Here is a 17826-nt window from a genome sequence, read left to right as displayed (position 1 = left end):
AATTTATGCATAATGTCATACAGTACAATGGACAGTGAATTCGCTCTTCGCTCGACAATGATGGAAACAAGCTGAAGTTAAATGACTCCTGAAGAAGAACGTTGCCGGAGAGCTGTCGATAAATGATGTCTCGTTTAGTCTGAAGCTACTGCGTGAGGGTGAGATAATCTTTCATTGTGTCAGTTCCTTCACAAGCTATCTGGTTGTGGTTCAACAGAAACACCAGACCGCGCCGTGACGGGCTTCGTACTGCTGATGTGCTCTACATTTTGCAAGAAATTAATGTAACGTTACAGAATCACGTCCTTATGTGAATGGATATTTATTTTTTAAGGAACATCGAATGAAGAAGGAGATCAACACTTTTCTCATTTTTTTCTATTTTAATTAAATTTGTCTAATACCGAGCTCGATAGCTGCAGTCGCGTAAGTGCGGCCAGTATCCAGTATTCGGGAGATAGTAGGTTCGAACCCCACTGTCGGCAGCCCTGAAGATGGTTTTCCGTGGTTTCCCATTTTCACACCAAGCAAATACTGGGGCTGTACCTTAGTTAAGGCCACGGCCGCTTCCTTCCCACTCTTAGCCATTCCCTGTCCCATCGTCGCCATAAGACCTATTTGTGTCGGTGCGACGTAAAGCAAATAGCAAAGATTTGTCTAAAACTATTCCAATTAAATTTTAAGTTGTAACCGTCGAATAAGTTTAGCTGGTTACGTAACTCTTCAGATATTCGTTTCCTCTTCCTCCAACCAATGAAAGTATAATATCTGTTTGCCTTGTATAAAGGCTTCTTCAGTCCGTAAATCTTTTTTACAAATTTAAGTTTGCTTTACATAGATAGGTCTTACGGCGACGAAGGAACAGGAAAGGGCTAGCACGGGGAACGACGCAACCTTTACTATAATTAAAGCACTGCCACGGTATTTGCCTGCGGTAAAAATGGGAAAACACAGAAAACCATGTTCAAGTCTGCCGACAGTGAGGTTCGAAACCACTTTCTCCAGAATGCGAGCTGACAGCTATGAGACGTAAACCGCACTGCCACTTGCTCGGTTAAATAATAATGACAATAATAATAATAGTAATAATAATAATAATAATAATAATAATAATAATAATAATAATAATAATAATGTTACTTGCATTACGTCCCGCTAATTACTTTTAATTGTTTTCGGAGACGCCGAGGTGCAGGAATTTAGACCCGCAGAAGTTCTTTTACGTGCCACTAAATCTACCGACACGAGGCTGACGTATTTGAGCACCTTCAAATACCACCGGACTGAGCCAAGATTGAACCTGCCAAGTTGGGGTCAGAAGGCCAGCACCTCAACCGTCTGAGCCACTCAGCTCGGCAAAATCGGTTAATTTTTCTGATCAACAACTGATGCATTAGCATATTGAAGTAATATATAAATATATTGTACATTGTAAATAAAATCATTAAACAAGTAACATTGAAATTAGAAGTGTCTTGGAAGTTATCACATCAGATCAATAAATTATAGCAATTGAAATTATGCGGTATTTTTTTGCTATTTGTTTTACGTCGCACCGACACAGATAGGCCTTACGGAGACGATGGGATAGGAAAGGCCTAAGAATGGGAAGGAAGCGGCCGTGGCCTTAATTAAGGTACAGCCTGGTGTGAAAATGTGCCACCACGGAAAACCATCTTCATGGCGGCCGACAGTGGGGTTCGAACCCACTATCTCCCGGATGCAAGCCTGCAGCTGCGCGCCCGTAACCGCATGGCCAACTCGCCCGGTGAAATTATATTTAAATCCAAGATATTAAACTGAATGTCTATAACATGCGTGATGCTCTTTGGTTTCTTGGACCAGAATAACTAATGGTACATTTACTATATACAAAATGAAACAGAATATCCGACTCCTTGGCTGAATGGTCAGTGTTGAGAGCTCCGGTTCAAAGGGTCCCGGCTTCGATTCCCGGCCGGGTCGATTATTTTAATCACGTATGATTAATTCTTCTGGCACGAGGACTGGGTGTTCGTGTTTGTACCAACACTCTCCTCTTATGTTCAGACAATACATCCCACTATCAATCACCACGGAGACACTTAACAGTGATTACTGATTACATCCCTCAACGTAGAGTTGACACCAGAAAGGGCATCCGGCCACAAAACAGGGCTAAATTCAGATATGAAACACAGTTCGAATCCGAGAACCGACAGGTGTGGGTAAAAGCAGTAGAAGAGGAAGAAGAAATTGCCTGGCTCAGTTCGGTGTTATTTGAATGTGCTCCAATACGTCAGCTTCATATCGATAGATTTACTGGCATGTAAAAGAACTCCTGTGGGACCAAATTCCGGCACCTAGGCTTCTCTGAAAACCATAAGAGTAGTTAGTGGGGCGAAAAGCCAATAACATTCTTCTTCTTCTTAATCTGTTTACTCTCCAGAGTTGGTTTTCCCTCGGACTCAGCGAGGGATCCCACCTTTACCGCCTCAAGGGCAGTGTACCGGAGCTGACTTTTGGGTCGGAGGATACAACTGGGAAGGATGACCAGTACCTCGCCTAGGCAGTCTCATCAGGTATGCTAAACAGGGGCCTTGTAGGGGGGATGGGAAGACTGGAATGGACAGACAAGGAACGGGGAAGGAAGTGGCCGTGGCCTTATGTTAGGTACCATCCCGTCATTTGCCTGGAGAAGTGGGAGGCGACGGAAAACCACTTCGAAGATGGATGAAGTGGGAATCGAACCCTCCACTACTCACTTGACTTCACGAGATGAGTGGACCCGGTTCCAGCCCTTGTACCACTTTCCAAATTTCGTGGCAGAGCCGGGAATCGAACCAGGGCCTCCGGGGGTGGCAGCTAATCACTTTAACCACTACAACACGGAGGCGGCATTATTAATAGTGTACCGAGACGTGCACCTCAACGCCGCAAATTCAAACTACGCGCCTTAATAAACTCCTCTATCGACCAAAAGGCGAAACTGATACTACATTAACTTGGAAATTTAATCAGAAGATGTTACTACTGAAATATTAAGTAATTGTGTTATTCTGAAGTTTTCTGAACTGATTGAATCTCTCCTTGTTTTGTTTAGCTATACGTCAAGAAGTTTGGACATTTCTACAGATGACACTACCAAAACTATGATCATGCACTCTGGTGTAAGGTGGAAGAACTTATAACATAAAGAAGTTTCGTATTTCTAGGTTTTCCATAACTGACTCTATGTTCATTTATTTTTGGGTTGGCAATCCTTTTTCTTTCCGCCAGTTTTGAATCTGGCCAATCATAAATTTTGGTAATTAATTTGCAATAAATCCCGTATTTCTTGTTCACTTTGAACTTGCCAACAAAAATTAAGAGGGTGTGCCCTGATTAGTCCTGAATTCTCTCGAACCTTCCCTGAGACTATATAAACTGCGGCGTTTCGGGGTACATTGCCAATTGATCGTCGTCTTTCTGAGTGTGTGTGTTAAGGCAGGAGGCGGGGCGCCTCTTTCTTTTTTTTGCTAGGGGCTTTACGTCGCACCGACACAGATAGGTCTTATGGCGACGATGGCAAAGGAAAGGCCTAGGAGTTGGAAGGAAGCGGCCGTGGCTTTAAGGTACAGCCCCTGCATTTGCCTGGCGTGAAAATGGGAAACCACGGAAAACCATCTTCAGGGCCGCCGATAGTGGGATTCGAACCTACTATCTCCCGGATGCAAGCTCACAGCCGCGCGCCTCTACGCGCACGGCCAAGCCTCTTTCTTGGGCCAGCAGAACATCTACCAGGTAATGGCCATATAAATTCAATCTTTCTTGCTGTTTCCGCAACTTTATCACAGGGGAAGGTCCGAGTCTTTAACCATGTAACAAACCTTTCTAAAATGTGAATCTTCTTTCGCTTAATGTAAAATGGGGATAGAGAGTGAGTTACCCTGGTAACTGAGCTGGTAGCTCAGGAATTGTAAAATTAGGGGCTTGAAGCCCAACATTGTTAAAGTTCTGAATTTTGGATTTTTCCAAGTCTCGTTTCAAGATTGCTAATTGTACCTGTCATGTTGTTATTAGTGAATTTTTGAAATTCTAAAGAAATATAACCTTAGTTAAATTTTTTATTCAGTTCTTGATATTGTAGTTGGACCCATTCACCCCAGCACCTCCTTTAACCTCGTTCTGCTCCATGGGTAACCCCGTAACAAATAGTGTTAATATTATTATTAATAATATTATAAGTGGGTCACCCGCTCCTATTTCTCCGTATCTACACAGCCGCTGTTTGTACCCGAATGTAAAAACATCCCCCCTGAAGTCCGATGGTAACTTTTTGAAATACCAGTATTCGTCGCTGACGAACCTGCAATGAGGGGGTAATAATTAATGAACCCATAGGACTATACTACGCACATAAATGACACGCACCGTGCTTGATAGCTGCAGTCGCTTAAGTGCGGCCAGTATCCAGTATTCGGGAGATACTAGGTTCGAACCCAACTGTCGGCAGCCCTGAAGATGGTTTTCCGTGGTTTCCCATTTTCACACCATGCAAATGCTGGACCTGTACCTTAATTACGGCCATGGCCGCTTCCTTCCCAGGCCTAGCTTTTTCCTGTCCCATCGTCGCCATAAGGCATATCTGTGTCGGTGCGACGTAAAGCCCATAGCAAAAAAAAAAAAAAAAAAGAAAGGTACGCACCGTGTTGAACACACCCTGGGTATACTAATATGTTACAATTTAAGGGTAATTGCAAGTGAATTCTCTCTGACAGCGTTGTTTAACGGCCGCCGCTATGGTTTGCGTTCGGAGGTTCAAGCCCCGTGCGGGCGAACTATTCTGCGTTTATTTCGATCTCATGTGAGCCGCAATAATGGAGACCAGTAGCTACTACATGATGATATATCACAATCGAGGCGCTCTTCTATGTCTGTATGTTAGACAGCCATTAAGGGGCTTATTTACTGCATGAAAATGAAAACCTACAACCTGATTTCCAGTCATTGACCGGGACAGGGATGTAATGAATGAATCGTATATAGGCTGTTAGTACGATGGGCTCACCACTACCAAAGTGATTTATTAATGATTGATAGATGCTATGAAATGAGAATGGAGAGTGTTGCTGGAATGAAAGATGACAGGGAAAACCGGAGTACCCGAAGAAAAACCTGTCCCGCCTCCGCTTTGTCCAGCACAAATCTCACATGGAGTGACCGGAATTTGAACCACGGTATCCAGCGGTGAGAGGCCGACGCGCTACCATCTGAGCCACGGGGGATTTAATTCTGTAACGTTACATTCATATTAAACAATATAGAGCACGTGAGGAATATGAAGCTCGTCACGGGGTCGAGTTTCCGTGGAACCACAAAGAAATTGCTAGTGATGGAACTACCGAGCGTGTTGGGCGTGCGGTTAGGGGCGCGCGCTGTGAGCTTGAGCGTCATTGTGGGCAGTCCTGAGGATAGTTTTCCGTGGTTTCCCATTTTCACACCAGGCAAATGCTGGGCCCATATCTTAATTAAAGCCACTGCCGCTTCCTTCCCACTCATAATCCTCTATTATCCCATTGTCACCATAAGACCTCTCAGTGTCGGTGTGACATAAAACAAATTTATAATACAAGTGAAGAACGTGAAACAATGGCAGTGTATATCACCCTAATGCAGAAGCTTCAGACTAAACTGGACATCACTTATCAACGGTCGTCCCGCAACATTCTTATTCAGGAGTCATTTAACATAATTCATGCATTTGTTTTCGAGAATCTTCTAATCATTAATATTTATGAATTTTTAAAGTGATAATGTTTTTAGTAACTACATAAGAGCCTCCGTGGCTCAGGTGGTGAATTTAATTCTACATCATTTCATCCATTAAATGATGAAGGGCCTCTCATCGCTGGATTACGTACTTCAAATTCCGGTCAGTCCATGTGAGATTTGTGCTGGACAAAGCGGAGGCATGACAGATTATTCTCCGGGAACTCCGGTTTTCCTTGTCATTTTTCATTCTAGAAAAACTCTTCAATATCATTTCATTTCATCCTTCATTCATTAATCATTGCCCCAGATGAGTGCGACAGTCTTCGGCAGCCGGTACAATTCCTATCCTCGCCACTAGATGGGGGCTCCCTTCATTCCTTTCCTGACCCATTCAAATGACTGAATTTTCATTAGCAACTACATAATTATGAATTTGGAGACATGAATTATATTCTTAGTCGTTAAAATGTAAGCAAACCTTTTGGAAACAGTGTATTTTTTCGTCTTGATGACATATTCATTTTAATAATGTTATTGTTTTTACGTTTATTGTGTTTTGGGAGACGCCGAGGTGTCGGAATTTAGTCCCGAAGGAGTTCCTTTACGTGCCAGTAAATATACCGACACGAGGATGACATATTTGAGCACCCCCAGCATGTTAGAACTACTACAGGAAAGTATTTTAACCTTTATATTTTAAATGAGCGTACCGTTACGTGAGGAAGTTATTTCATATTCTTCTTGATATAAATGTTACCGATCAAAACTTAAGAATCTCTATTTTGCATACTACTTATTTCACTTGTCCTCTAGACTAATTTTAGCTGCTTTTCTTCTTTCCCTTGCATGTTTCCACTATAAACACTTCAATTATCCTTCAACTTCATGTATCGAGGAGAGACTGAATTACGCCCTGGATGGGTCTCTATATGTTCAGTTACAATCAAGGCATATTATGAGTAATGTAAAGTACAACCTACTAAAATTGATCATACAGGGTAAAAATGATAGACGTAGGGTTCGCGCTTGAAAGAAACAATCTTGGCTGAGGAACTGATGGGATTGAACAGGACTAGATTCGAGAAGACTGATGAGGACAGCCGAACATCATACAGACTTCGCTGTGATTGTGGCTAACCTTCAATAATGGAGAAAGCACTACAAAAAGGAAATTTTAAGGATCATTCTGAGTAAGTGATTTTGTTTAACGATAATCTCTATCCTCGTTTTAAAATATAATTTCCTAATATAATGATGCAGTTAGGACTATAATGAACAAAGACACTTGCAGAATATTTTAAAAACAATGTAAAATCGACATCCTACCTTCATTAGCTAACTAAGTATTCTCCATCTGGTAAATCATCAAGCTTACCTGAAACAGAACAAATTATTTCATTAGTTTTAACGCAGAATAACTTCTGAAAAACAAAGAAACATAACTTTACATCAGATTCAGATTTATTGTTTGCTGTTTGGAATCAACATCAATTTAGATATGAGCCAAAATGAATTTTGAGTCAATTTAGAATACAAATAATGTTCATACACATGCTATTTCCACAACAAATAACTAATAAAACTAAATAGCTAAGAATAATTTATTATTCCACAGTTCAAAAATCAGTTTCCATTTCTCAATTTTTAACCATATTTTCCAGAGGTCTACGTCTCATTATAGTCTCAAGTAATATTGTAAAATTTGTGAAAAAAAATGGGAATCTACCTGATAATGTGGCAGAGAGAGGGAGTTGGTAATAAAGCCCATGCTGGACGTAAATATCTGTTGACAACAGCCAGATATCCTTGTACAAACACCACTTTAATCCGAGTTATAAGTCAACAGTCTCTTGATTTTTTTCTTCCTTTTTCCTTACGATTTTTCGTCGCACTAATCTCATGAAAAACTCATTATCATCCTCAAATTTATGAAACAAATCTGGACGAGGTCTCACATTCTGCTTCTTCCTTGTTGTTAAAAATAAATAACAAAGGATTTCTTCGTTCTCGGAATAACGCGCTATCCCTCCGTTTTACGCCCGTATAACGGTTTCCGAGGTTATACTCGGAATATAACTTATCCAGTCGTCGTACATCAGGTTTCTGGCGCTAACGCTGGAATCAGAGTTATCTAAGCTTTATTCCTTGTTCATACAAGATACGTTTCCGGCGATGTGGAATAAGGAAGGACTTAGAAGGAAGCGGTCATGCCCTTAAGAAAAGTACCTTTTGCTATTTGCTTTACGTCGCACCGACACAGATGGGTCTTATGGCGACCATGTGATAGGAAAGGCCTAGGAAGTGGAAGGAATTGGCCGAGGCCTTAATGAAGTTACAGCTCCGGCATTTGCCTGGTGTGAAAATGGGAAACCACGGAAAACCATCTTCAGGGCTGCCGACAGTGGAACTCGAACCCACTATCTGCCGATTACTGGATACTGGTCGCCCATAAGCGACTGCAGCTATCGAGCTCGGTAAGAACAGTATCTATATGCCTGATATGAACACGGGAAAAAAGAGAAAACTGCCTTTAGTTTTGCCGATGGTAGGGTTGGAACCCCACTGTCTACAGAAATAAAGCTTAAAGCTATGACCTGTACCGTTTAAAAAAATGAAATGCTATTTATTCGAAGCGTCGACCTAAGGAGATCTTTTAACCCTACTTTGCACCATATGTTAGGAACCTGCGTGTATATAGAAAATTGCGGAAGTGCAAAGTGTTGAGTGTGAGGAAAGGAACATTAAGGACGACACAAATATCCAGTCCCCAGGCCAGGGATATTAATCATTTACAATTACTAATCCCTGACCAGGCAGGCAATCGAACCCGGGCCGCCAGGTGACAGGCGGAAGCGTTGCCCCCTAAACCACGGGGCCGGACTGACCTGTACCGTTGGGTCCGCTTCTTTTCATTCTCGATCCTGACTCAGTCCGGTGATATTTAAACGTGTTCAAATACGCCAGCCTTATGTCACTATACTTTCTGGCACTTTAAAAAACTCCGAAAACGATAAAAAAAAGTAGTTAGTGGGACGTAAAGCAAATAACTTTCAAAACTCCTGTGAGACAAAATTTCGGCACCTCGATGTATCCGAAAACCGTAAAAGTTGTTAATAGGACGTTAAATCAATAACATTAATTAATGTTTGTTACACTGATACACACTTATTGCAAATTTGCTCGTATCAGTATTTCGGTCTCTGAAATGAAGTGAAATGGCGTATGGCTTTTAGTGCCGGGAGTGTCCGAGGACATGTTCGGCTCGCCAGATGCAGATCTTTTGATTTGACACCGTAGGTGACCTGTGCGTCGTGATGAGGATGAAAATGATGATGAAGACGACACATACACCCAGCCCCCGTGCCAGCGAAATTAACCAATTAAGGTTAAAATTCCCGACCCTGCCGGGAATCGAACCCGGGACCCCTGTGACCAAAGGCCAGCACGCTAACCATTTAGCCATGGAGCCGGACATTTCGGTCTCTTCTCTATGCCGACAACGTAAAGCTAGCCATTGAGAACAAATGTAGCACAATATGGGCTGCGCTTCAACAACAGTCAAGCAGGAATATGATGGGATCTCTGACGCAAATGTTACGGTAGGATGCGCACAAGGTGATGGGAATTGCCGAAATAAAGTATCTAGTTCGTATGAGTTTGAGATTTTTCCATCACATGAGTAGTAGATGTACTCGGATCAGGCTCCACGACGCTCCGCCTTCTTAAATTTGACACTTCCCCGATAAGCCTTTTGACGCTCGGTATTGATGATTTTCGACCTTCTGTAATTCTGACATGATGCTCCTTCACCCCGAAAGCGCTTTCGGTAGGTTTTAAGGCATTTTATATCCATATGCTGCGACATTTTGAGAAAGAAAAGATCTTTTTCCCACTTCTTAACACCGCCTTTTTTTTTAGATATTCACTGTTTGAGTTCTTTTGGGGTACACTTGTAGAACGTCCTAGGAAAAATCAAACTACGCTCATACGAAGTGCTATAATTCCGGTAATATTATTACCCGTGAGGGACGCAATTTGGGTACCGCAAGAAGGTGTAGTTATTGCATCTCGCAGATGACGTCATATCGAAAGTAGTAGTAGTAGTAGTAGTAGTAGTAGTAGTAGTAGTAGTAGTAGTAGTAGTAGTATAGTAGGAGGAGGAGTAGTAGTAGTAAGAAAATCTCCCAATATTTGAAGACGTTAAGCGAGTAACTCAATCATTTCCTCTATGGGTTCTTCTTGTTTTTCCAATAGGCTTTTATTCTTTCCGAGAAGGCTTGTTTACGTTCTGTCGACCACTTTGGTCTGTACTGTTTTTTGTTGTGGTTGCTCTGATGTAACATCCCAGTTGTTTAATTTGTGTCTAAGGATGTCTCTTGAACTTATGTTTGTATTTTTGACATCCTTTCGAACTTTCGTTAAGCCAGGGAATTGAGTTCTTAAGGGAGTTTACATAATCTATTATCCTTTTCGTCAATCGATTTTCTGGTAATCTACTCAGATGGCCGAAGAATTTCATTCGACTTTTCCTAAAGTCAATGTCGATGTTTGAGAACTTTTCTGTTGCTTTGATTGATTGTTATTGTTACCGTGTTTTTGTGGTAGTTAAGCATGAAAGAAGGTGCTGGGTGGTGAATAGGTCTCAAGCTACTAAAGAGAAATTAAATTGTAAAATTTAACAAGGTTATATTTTCTTTTCAAAATTAGATAACAACAAATAGAAATAGGTACTTAGTAGCCGAAATACAACTTGAAATGTACAATTACAGGGATTAAAGATTTTGGGCTGCGAGCCCTGAAAACACAATTCTTGAGCAACTAGCTCAACTTTACGATATACCAATTTCAAAAAAAGGGGCAGCAGACCCCAATCAAACCCTGGAGCCCTTGCTCCAAATTACACAGCAAGCCTCCTCGAGGCATACAACTCTCAGTTTTAGAAAAGAGCCACTCGCTCTTAAAGTTAAGCCTCTCCCAGGCCACACCAAACTCAACTTTCAAGTTGTCCTCAAAGGACATATACACAGGGGTAAAATACCCAACCTACTGAGGTCTATTAGGTGAGAAAAGATTAATGCATGACCTCTAAAATACAACTTGAGAGGAGGCGAACTTGCACTCCTAATACACTTTGCTTAAGACCTACTTGGCACTAGGCCGTTAATACAAGGGCTAATCCCATCCTACAGAGGTGACTTAATGGCAATTTACATTACATTACGGGTGAATTGGTTGAGAAAAATAAGTTCACCTCAAGACGATGTGAGTGGGAACTCGAGAGGGTTAGCACTCTCTATCCCAAACTGTAGCTTTACAAGAGAATAGGAGAAAAGAGTAGTTACATTTTAGGAAAAGGTTACATGATGGAAAACGCTTCGAACCCGCCGCGAGAGTTAAACTGCCGACCTAGCAAGAAAAGAAGATATTAATAGGCCATTACCTGGTAGTAGATCGCTGCCGAGGAAAGAGGCGCTTCCCGCCTCCTGCTATGTACTTAATACACTGAAAGATGGAACAGAAGTGGCCCGGAGACCCTAAAATCAGCAGTTTAAATACTCTCGCAGAGAATTCTAGGCGTTAGGGGAAAGAAAACACCCTCCCACAAAGATTTTATTGGGTAGGACCCCGCAACAGATACAAGTTGGGGGAAGATACCCCTGATTGGCCAGAAATTCATTGAAGAAATTCGTGATTGGATACATTCAAAGCAAGGGGAAGAAAGGGGTAAATATTGCCAACTTAAACAATGATAGAAATAAATTTAACAAAGAACAAACTCCTGAAATTAAATTTTCTCCAACAAAATAGTTCTTTGACTCCGCACTAGGTTGCACTATTGTTGATCTTCAGTAGTGTCCTCTAGAAGAGAAAGTTCACACTTCTTAATACAAGCAAAACAAAAGTACATCGAAAATGACACCGTTCACAAACTCAAAATTTTCCAGGTAGTGACATCTTCTGAGAAATTTGGAAATTAAGACCGTAGATAAAGTTCAGATTTCCTCCAGAAGAGGAGTATTAACTGGCGCAACTTTTAAATAAACGGTGTGGAGGTGTACCGCCCGGTACAGACCTCCCCCCCCAAAAGTTCATCCAAGGGGTAACACAGAAGAACATAAACGTTTGTTTGAAAATAAGTTCCAAGTTTTGATGTTGATATTAAGATAACTTGCAGAAGTTTTTGAGAAATTTCTTAATTCAGTTCCAAAATTTTTGTTGTAGTTGGTAACGTAAGGTTTTTATGTTTATCGAAGTTGAATTTCTGAAGATAAGCTTTTAATACTTAAAGGTGAAGGAAAAATTTGCAATGTCCACCAAATATTGCTGCTGAATTTCCAAGAGTAGTTATTGCTTAGGGTGACAGTCCATATAGCTGATGTAGATTAAGAAGGATGGCCAGACCGACCGTTGCAGCTTGCGTCCAAGGGAGGCCGCTCGGACCCCTTAAGTACCCTGAGATACCGCTCGCCCGCACTATGAGGGGAGCAGAGGTGTAGAAGCACGCCGCGCCCGCGGTGAACATATACAGGCTGCGGGCCAGTAGCAGGTCGTGCGCCGCACATCAGCCTTGGCCGGGAGGTGAGCTCCGGCTCGCCGTGCACATGTCGTCCTCGCTGGAGAGGAGGGGGCCCATCCCCCTCCCCAGTCGCTGCACGGCGCTGCGCGGCTGCGGGGGCGCTGAAACATTAAAGCTAGGCGGCAGAATTGTGTTGGACAATCATTTTCTTTGAGGGTACAGGCTTGTAGAGAGAGTGAGGGGCCAGCGGCGTGCAGATATTCATGGTTTTCATTAAGCCACTGTGTAGAGTGGAGCAGGAGACGGGAGCGTGGTAATGGCCGTGGCAAAGACAGGATGGCAGTTTAATGGGTCGGGGCAGGTTTCACAAACATGCTTACATAAGAAACAAAATCCTATAGAAGGGGCAGAATGCCTTAAAGGTGAAACTCAAAAAAAAGTATAACCTTCATATCCTTTCAAAATAATATGAAGCAAGTTAACACAGAAATTACACCGGTTTCACCTGGGACAGGTGAACCCTAAATATCCTCTCGGTGGCTGGATTACTTAGCAATAAGGTAACCGGCGTAAGAAAATCGAGAATGATACAAGGCCCATGAAATCTGGGGGCAAGTTTGCCCGCGGGAACAAAATTTTTGACCATAACCTGGTCACCTACCTTCAAGGTGGTGGGTCTCCGTCCACGATCATACCTTTCCCTAACCTTTTCATGAGATACTTTAAGATTAGCTTTAGCCTTCTTCCAAAGATCTTTAATGTTGTCCGGATCTATTGTCTCGGGCAGAATGTCACTCAGAGACCAGAGGTTAGAGAGCGGCGAGTTGGGAACAAACTTGAACATCAAAGAAGCTGGAGTAAACTTGTGAGATTCATGAACCGCCGAATTCAAAGCAAAAGCTAACCAATGCAGGGACATGTCCCACCTGGAAGGGTCTTCATGATGATAAGCAATGAGAGCGGACCTGAGATTACGGTTAACTCGTTCAGCCAGAGATGGTTGCGGGTAATAAGCAGAAGTAGTTACATGAGAGATGGACAAGTCAAAACAGAATTTACGAAATAAATTAGATGTAAAAGCCTTAGCATTATCAGATACAATGTATTGGCACGGACCAAAAGAAGCGAAAATAGAATTTAGGCAAGTAATGGTGGACTGAGCGGTAGCCAGCTTAGTCGGAAATAACCAAGAAAATCTGGTAAAACCATCTACGCATACAAAGATAAATTTGTTGGCATTTCCCTTCGACTGGGGGAAGGGTCCTACATAATCAATATACAGGCGTTCCATGGGGCGCGACGCTTGATGAGAAGACAAAAGGCCTACTTTAGTGGACATGGTGGGTTTACTGATCAAACAAGATTTACAAGCTTTTACAAGTTCCCGAATTTCACCGTCCATACCTTTCCATATGAACATTTCACGAATCTTTTCACGAGTTTTAAAGATTCCAAGATGCCCCCCCAATGGGGTCTCATGATAGTATTTGAAGATCATAGGTACAAGAACCGCTGGAACAACAACTTTCATCAACTTATCATGCCTCGAAGGGCAACATAAAACACCATTCCTCAGAACATAAGGGACAACATGTTCCCCAGAAGAAAGGGTTTCCATTATCGGAGCCAGCGTCGGATCTTCACGTTGGTACTTCTCAATATCTCTAAAGAGCATGGGAGCATCTGTTAGGATGGCATTAACCTCAGATAGTATGGACTCGGAAGGTGATGAACTGTCGACAGGTTCATGGGTCTCGACGTCGTTAGGAAACATACGGCTGAGTCCATCAGCAACAACATTTTCAGTACCTCTGATATGCCGTACATCGAATTGGAAGGCAGAAATACGGATGGCCCAACGGGCTATACGACCTGTACGACGCGGCCTACCTAAGACCCAGCTTAAGGCTTGATTATCTGTCTCCAGATCGAATTTGACGTGTTCCAGATAGAGACGGAACTTTTCTAAGGCGAATAAGACTGCCAAACCTTCAAGCTCATATATGGAGTACTTTGCTTCTTGAGCTGACAATGTCCTAGACGCATAGGCGATGGGTCGCCTCCCTAGTTCAGTCTCTTGAAGAAGGACTGCAGCTACCGCCGACGACGATGCGTCGGTTTGGACGATGAATTTCTTCGAGAAATCAGGCATAGCAAGTACAGGGGCATTACAGAGAGCTAATTTCAGATCTTCAAAAGCGGCTTGTTGAGAAGGTCCCCACTCGAATTTGATGCCTTTCCTACGAAGAAGGTTTAAGGGCGCCGCTCTATTAGCAAAATTAGGAATGAACTTCCTGAAGAAATTCACCATGCCAATGAACCTGGCGATACCTTTAATGTCCTTGGGAGGTTTAAAATCACGGATGGCCTGTGTTCTAGAATGATCGACTGCTACACCATTAGGTGACACAATATGCCCTAGGAATGACATAGAGGGCTTAGCAAAGGCAACCTTGGACAACTTAACAGTTAACCCAGCCTTACGAAGGCGATTGAGAACTTCTCGCAGATGATCTAGATGTTCTTCAAAAGTCTCGGAAAATACGACGACATCATCCAAGTAGTGATATAAGTACTCAAATTTGATGTCGGAGAAGACCCTATCTAGTAGCCTAGTGAGCACAGCTGCTCCCGTGGGGAGCCCGAAAGGCACGCGGTTGTATTCATATAAATTCCAGTCCGTGGCAAACGCTGTAAGATGTTTAGACTCTTCGGCAAGGGGAATTTGATTATAGGCCTGATTTAAGTCCAAGATGATGAAGAACTTGGCCTTACGAAACCATGAAAAACAAGAATGAAGGTCGAGAAGGGGCACAGATTGCAACACCACCTTCCGATTGAGAGCCCTGTAATCAATGACAGGCCTGAAGCCTCCTTGGGGTTTCGGGACTAGAAAAATAGGCGAAGAATATGCTGACTTAGAGGGCCTAATAATACCATCCTTCAACATCTGATCGATGATTTCTTTCAGAGCCTTCATTTTAGGTGGAGATAGCCTATACGGTGGAAAACGGACAGGAATCGAATCCGTAACCTCAATTTTGTATTCAATAAGGTCAGTAACACCAAGAGTATCAGAGAACACCTCGGGAAACGACTGACACAGTTTGCGAATACTATCAGCCTGCTCCTCAGGTAGATGTCTAAGGTCTAACAACATCTCATCCTGGGTAGGCGAAATAGAAGAACATGACACAGAATTACACTTTAATAGTGGTATTTTACAACTAGAAGCAAATTTGAATGTGCACGACCTAGACTGGAGATCGAGCACAAGACCAGTGTGAGAAATAAAGTCCGCTCCCAGTATGATGGGGCAAGACAAGTGCTTAGCCACAAACAGTTTAATTTTCCAGGTAAATTTAAAAATACGAATTTTGACCAGTACGGAACCTAGAATTTCTAATGGAGATGAATTAGCCGAAACATATTGAATACGAGAAGAGTCATAGACAGGTAGTTTACAAACAGATTTCAATTTCGAGTACCATACAGCCGAAATAATGGAACAAACACTGCCTGAATCTAATAGAGCTGTTATAGGCTCGTTATTTAACTCAATCTTAAGAAAAGGAACCGATGCGGGGGTATCCGCCGCAATCCTAAGACACTCTTTAGGGCATTCAAAAGATGAATTTGAAGGCTGGTCGTTCTCTGCATTTACAACCTGTTTACTAGGGGCTGAGTCTCGGGAAGATGGATTAGTCGGCTCAGCCGACGCCACTAGTCACTTTTTATTATTGGCGTAGCTGGAATTTGCACCAGAAGTTGAGCAGGAGGGGGTGCTATTTGAGTTTGGGCAATTCTTGGCGATATGTGAGAAGGCCCCACACTTAAAACAGCCTTGTGATGACCCTGCTCCATTCCTTGTCCCACTTGACTTGATCAGAGGACACTTATTCCGCAGATGGTCAGGCGACCCGCAAGCATAACATTTACGGGGATTGACTGGTCGGCGAGGTGGAGGCCGAGTGTTACTAAAGGAAGGCGGGGGTTCTTTCGCGACACGCAAAGAATCGGCGTATCTAACTCCTTCCGCTGAAACGGCCAATGCTTCAAGTTCAGAGAAAGTTTGCGGGCACGCCGCGAAACACAAATATGACCTATAGGGAGGTGAAATTCCCTCTACAATAGCCTGTACAATCTGATCTTCAGGAAAATGAAGGGCAAACACCCTAGTATAAAACTTAATGTCCTGTATGAAATCAGCCAAGTTTTCATCCAACCTCTGTACTCGATAATAGTATTTCTGAATCAGAGATGACCTCGCACGGGCAGGAATGAAATTTGCAAGCAAGTGTGCGTGAAAATCTTCAATAGATGACTGTTCAGCAATGGCTCTTACTATTTTATCTGAGAGAACACCAATAGCATACGGATAGATAATTTGCAAAATTTGACAAGGGGAAAGAGAAAACACAAGGGCGTGATCCTGAAATTCCACTAGAAATCTTAAAAACGAAATTACTTCACTGGTGGTGTTGACAGAAAACTTAGAGACACCTCTTAGCAACATTGCCAATGGATGAGGCAAGCTACTAAACCCGGGTGACATAGTAGGTAAAGGTTTCAATGGCAAAGAAGTTAATTCAGAACGGATGTTACCCAACGATGCACGGCGTTCAGACTCGTTGTCCAATGGGGCAGAGATAGTTTGAGCAGCAACGGTTATCCTATTAACTTCTCCCTTGGGAGGCGCTTCCTCACTGCCTGCATTCACTATGGAGGGTTGATCAGATTTAGGAGGAGCCTCCCCCGTTAACAATAGAGTGACTTTACTAGACAATTCAGAAATAGTTTCAAGGAGCGTATTAGCTTCCTTCCTCTGAACGTCATTCACCTTTAGAGACAACAGATCATTAACTCTATTTGAAAAGTGATATAGTCTGCCTTGCACACGCTTAATTTGATTAGGAGATGGATCATTTTCATCAAAAAAACTAACTACAGAAGCTAGCCCAGTAATATTCTCCGTGATCGTGGAAAGAGAGTCGTCAATTTCTTTCTCTCCCAAATTGGGGACGGAAATGGGCAAATCAAGGGACTCTCTAAGCTTGTTAGTGTCTATTGCAACCGTGCCTCCAGATTGCACATTTCTAATAGTCAATTCATATATCAACTCCTCCTTGCGCAAGTAGTTAAGGAGGAGAACATCGCGAGGGCCGGGCATGATGACAGAACAATTTTGAAAAACTCAAAAAATTCCAGCAACTGAGAAAATTGTTAGAGTTCGAATTAAAGCAATGTTTAGCCGTCAAAAGGGGCTAAATTGAGACCCATTCAACCACGCTCTGCTACCACTTGTTACCGTGTTTTTGTGGTAGTTAAGCATGAAAGAAGGTGCTGGGTGGTGAATAGGTCTCAAGCTACTAAAGAGAAATTAAATTGTAAAATTTAACAAGGTTATATTTTCTTTTCAAAATTAGATAACAACAAATAGAAATAGGTACTTAGTAGCCGAAATACAACTTGAAATGTACAATTACAGGGACTAAAGATTTTGGGCTGCGAGCCCTGAAAACACAATTCTTGAGCAACTAGCTCAACTTTACGATATACCAATTTCAAAAAAAGGG

The sequence above is a fragment of the Anabrus simplex genome, chromosome 5, assembly GCF_040414725.1.
Source record: "Anabrus simplex isolate iqAnaSimp1 chromosome 5, ASM4041472v1, whole genome shotgun sequence".
Lineage (NCBI taxonomy): Eukaryota > Metazoa > Arthropoda > Insecta > Orthoptera > Tettigoniidae > Anabrus > Anabrus simplex.
This window is presented reverse-complemented; position numbering follows the sequence as displayed.